The sequence below is a fragment of the Mustela nigripes genome, chromosome 1 (assembly GCF_022355385.1).
Source record: "Mustela nigripes isolate SB6536 chromosome 1, MUSNIG.SB6536, whole genome shotgun sequence".
Lineage (NCBI taxonomy): Eukaryota > Metazoa > Chordata > Mammalia > Carnivora > Mustelidae > Mustela > Mustela nigripes.
In genome coordinates, this window is record NC_081557.1 from 202,872,364 (window position 1) to 202,877,287 (window position 4,924).

The 4,924-nt window shown below is 50.8% G+C and overlaps 1 pseudogene; it reads right to left on the reverse strand.

Moving 5' to 3' along the window:
* Positions 1-249: 249 nt before the first annotated feature.
* On the reverse strand, positions 250-4,284 carry LOC131999024 (large ribosomal subunit protein eL15-like; annotated as a pseudogene).
* Positions 4,285-4,924: the final 640 nt, after the last annotated feature.

Consider the following 4,924-nt stretch of genomic DNA (forward strand, 5'->3'; position numbering starts at 1 on the left):
CTCCCTCTCTGAAGTCCCCACGGTCAGCAGGGACGGATGCAGTGCAGGAGCGCGGTGCCCAGCCCCTGTCCCGGGCTCCTGCGGGTCCCAGACTGATAGACTCGGAATACGGACTCGGACTGATGGACTCAGGCTGACGGGCCCAGACGTGCGCCTGGGGAGGAGGCGGGCTGCACTGGGTTGGAGCCAGGAGCACCTCGAGGCAGGAGCACCTCCTCTTGGGCAGGATCTGCCCATGTCCATCCCTGGTCAGCGCCCGCCCACACCAGCGCCCACCCGCACCAGCTCCAGCTCTTGGGTCTCCCTGTCCTTCCTCACACCCCCGGCGCGACCCTCGGGGGCTCTGGAGGGGGTGTCCGGCTGGGCCAGGCCGGGCTTTTGCACTCCCCCCAGGGCATGCAGGCTCAGACCCCAGGAAGGAAGCCCCCCCAACTCTGTCCTGTGTCAGCCAGACTCAGGCAAGGCAGCTCCTCTCTGCTCTGAGCAAGGTGAGGCCACAACTAAGGTGGGGCTCAGGGTGTTTCCACAGGAGACCACCAGGAGGGCTTCCTGGAGAAGGCAGTGACAGCAGGGGACCTGGAGGGTGGTGAGATTTGGCAATGGACAAGGTCACAGATAGGGGCAGGGCTCAGGACTGGGGGACTGGGTGACAAGAAGGACGAGGTTGGGTAGGAAGCTGGTGTGGGCTGTGTGAGGAGGCTGTAGGGCTGGACCCCAAGGGTTTGGGGCAGACAGGCCAGCCTGATGCCCCCGACCCTAGTGTCTGCCACTCAGACCAGCGGCTGGCCCAGGTGGAGGCCCCTCTGCTCTGGTCACAATGTCACCTGGAAGTGTAGTGGAGGGCAGTGGGGGCCAGGCAGGGCTGGCTGCCCAGTGATGGACGGCCAGTGGCCTTCCCTGCTGGACGCTGTGCAGGTCTCCCCACCCTGGTCTGCAGTGAAAAATGACAGCCAGGCACCCGGTTCATCACCAGGTTGTCATGCCTGAGCGATCTCTCGGCAGCCCATCCTGCACCACCTCAGGGAGCCTCAGTCTTGTCAGACTTGCCCTTGTGGGGCAGGGTCGGTACCGTCTGTCCGAGGCCCACAGCTCTGGGAGGCAGGCCTCCCCAGCAGCCAGGGAGCTGCATCCAAGCCCTATGCGTCAGAACCGCATAGCGTCTGCTCTACCCCAGAGCCCGCACTGTGGGGGGGTGGGGTCCAGCCAGCTGCCACTCCCGGCTCCTCTGGGGCTTCTAGGCAGCTGGAAGGCCATGGCCACCATCGCTACAGGCCCCTTGACGCAGTGCCAGGGGCCCAAGCTGGGGGGACCTGGCTGGGCCTATACATGGCCTGCACTCCTCCCAGCATGGCGGCTGGTTCCGGGCTGGCATCCAGACCATTCGGGATCCTTCGCAAGAGGAAGAAGGCTCAGTAGTTGTCTTTTTGCAACTGGCTCATTTCATTGAGTATTGTGTCCTCCAGATTCCTCCACAGGGAGGCAGGCAGCAGGTGGCAGGCAGCAGGAATTCCTTCCTTTTACGGCTAAATAACATTCACTTGCCCAGCTGGACAACCTTTCACTTCCCTTCCATTCACTGATGGACACCTGGGTTGCTCCCCCATTTTAGCTGTTTCGGCTAATGCAGCTGTGAACATCTTCTATCCCTGGAGATACCCAGATGTGGAAGAGCTGGGCTGTGTGGTCATTCTGCATTTAGTTTTGTGAGGAAACTTCACACTGTTTGCACAGCAGCTGCACAAGTTTGGGCTCCCACAACAGCGCACAGGGCTCCGTTTCCCCACATCTTTACCGACACGTGGTGTTCTGGGGTTTTATTTTGTTTGGTAGAGGCCCATGCTGGCATCTGACTGTGGGTTTCATTTGCATTTCTCTAATGCTTAGAGGTGTGAGCATCTTTTCACGACTTATTGGCCATCTGTAAATAACCCTTGAAAAAGTGCCTGTTCAAGCCCTTTGATCACTTTTAATCAGGTTGGTTATTTTTCTTGTTGTTGTTATTGAGTTTTGGGAGTTCTTTACATATTCTGGATATTAGTCCCTTACCAGATAAACGGTTTACAGACCTTCTCTCCTGATCTGTGGGCCACCTCTCCTCCCTGTACATTGCATCCTTTGATGCACACAAGATTTTGATTTTTATTAAGTCCAGTTTATTTTTTTTCTTGCATGTGCTTTTGGTGTCATATCAAAGAAATCACTGCCAAACCCAAAGCTGTGAAGTTTTCCCACTATGTTTACCTCCAATGGTTCTATAGTTTAGCCGTTACTTTAGGTTTTTGATCTATTTTGAGTTAGTTTTGTATATGGTGTGAGGTAGGGCTCCAACATCATTCTTTTCCCCGGGGATGTGCAATTTCCCCAGCACCATTTGTGGGAAGACTGTTCTTTCCTTTTCCCTTGTTGAAAGTCATTTGACCACATGTCTAAAGGTTTACACCAGGGCTCTCTATTCTATTCCATTTGTCTCTATGTCTCTCTTGATGTCAGTACCCACTTTGTAGTCAGTTTTGAATTTAGGAGCTCTGAGTCCTCCTGCTTTGTTCTTCATTCTCAAGATTGTTTTGACCATTGAGATTCCACATAAATTTCAGGATGGATTGTTCTATTTCTGCCAAATGTCTTGTTGAGATTCTGATACAGATTGCAATTAATCTATAGATTGCTTTCGGTAGTATTGTTATCTTACTGATATTTCATCTTCCAGTCCATGAACATGGGACATCTTTCTAGTATGTCTTTGTTAATTTCTTTCTGCAGTGCTTTGTTATTTTCGATGTAAGTCTTTCACTTCCTTGGTTAAGTTTATTCCTAAGTATTTTATTCATTTTGGCCTTATTATATATGAGATTGTTTCCTTAATTTCTTTTTTGGATTCTTCTTTTTTTTTTAAGATTTTATTTATTTATTGGACAGACAGAGATCATAAGTAGGCAGAGAGGCAGGCAGAGAGAGAGAGGGAAGCAGGCCTCCTGCTGAGCAGAGAGCCTGATGCGGGACTTGACCCCAGGACCCTGGGATCATGAGCTGAGCCGAAGGCAGAGGCTTTAACCCACTGAGCCACCCAGGTGCCCTGGATTCTTCTTTTTTATTTTTTATTTTTTAAAGATTTTATTTATTTATTTCACAGACAGAGATCACAAGTAGGCAGAGAGGCAGGCAAAGAGCGAGGAGGAAGCAGGGTCCCTGCTGAGCAGAGAACCGGATGTGGGGCTCAATCCCAGGACCCTGGGATCATGACCTGAGCCGAAGGCAGAGGCTTTAACCCACTGAGCCACCCAGGCATCCTGGATTCTTCTTTTTTAGTGTATAAAAATTTTCATGATTTTTCACATTCTTTAAAATCTAACCATAGCAGACTTGCAGAAAAATGTATAGAACATGAGTGTACCACCTGTCACAAAATGAAATTCGTGTGTCCAGCTCCAGGTCAAGAAATAAGAGTATCATCAGCCCAGCTGGTGCCACCTCCCAGCACTTCTGTTTTCCCCAGAGAAAACCACTGTCCTCATTTCTTTCTTTCTTTCTTTCTTTCTTTTTTTTTTTGACTGTCTTAAATTGTTGATGAACATTACTTATATCAGCACTTACTTACATTAGCTGGAGAGTATTGTATCTTCTCCATGCCATACTGTGAGAACCACTAGTGATGTGGTGGAACTTGGGACTGTTCCCAAGGCCATGTTTTCAGGGCCTGCATATGTCAGTCCTCACATCTCCCTATGCTGTGGACTGGTCTGGTGCTCTCCTGGGTGTCAGAATTTCTTCTGATAGCTTTATGAAATGGATTGATGAATATAACCTGGATACATTTGTAAATGGAATCTTTGCCGATCCAGTAAGATTTCAAGAGTCTTAGAGCCCTACTATGGTGTCCAGCTTGCTTTTCTGTGACAGACTATAGGCTTTGGGCAAACTTGAGCTGTTAGCACCATGATGGACAGGCTTGCTCTAGGTCACACCCTTAGGAGCTGGGTGTTTGCAGCTACCGTGACACACAAGAATCTGACAGATGACATAACCTTGCTTGGCCTTGTACCCTCGTCTGTGTACTTTATTAGGTCAGGTTGGGCAGGGGGCCAGTGGAGCCCAGAGAGCTGGGCAGCGTGCACCTTGAGAACAAAGCACATTACATTGGACTGCTTCTTCCTCCATAGCTCCTGGATGTACCTGTTTGAATACCTTTGAGCTGATGGCTGCCACTGGAAGGAAAGACCCATTGTCCTGATTTCTAACTCCACGAATTCATTCTGTCTGCTTGGAACTTCACATAGAGGAATCATGCAGTGAGTACCTTTCGTCTGGCTGCCTTGATCGACACTGTGTTCAGGAAGCTCATTCCTAGAGCTGTGTGAGGCGGTAGGCTACTCGTCTCATTTGTAGACTATTTCCTTGTGTGCAAATATAACGTCCTACCGTCAGCGGCCATCTGGGTCATTTCTAGTTCAGTGCTGTTCCAGGTAGCACTGCTAAACATGCTTGTGCATGTCTGTTGGTGAACATGTGTGGGTCTCTGCTTGGGGGTGGTGGCATTTCGAGGCGTGCAATATGTTTAGCTTTTATAGGTATTGCCAAATCCTCTTCCAGCACCGCTCTACCAGTTCATGCAGCCCCCAGCCACGTGTGGGAGGCCTGGCCTCCCCCAAGCGGTGGCCAGGGCCGGCTCACAGGGACTCACAAAAGCTCCGTACACACATGGTACTCAGCTCTGCCAGTAGTGACATGAAGTGGCACCTTGCCGTCAGCCATGTGGGGATTATTTACACCATTGAAACTGGCCGGCACTGCCAAACTGGGCTCCTTCCCCTCTGGAGGGTCTCCTTAGACATTAACCACTGGTCTCTGCTCCAATCTTTTGCTGCCCTGGTGTTCCCTGTCTTTCTCTGTGCCGCTGCCCCATGGGTGTGTCACATGACATCACGAG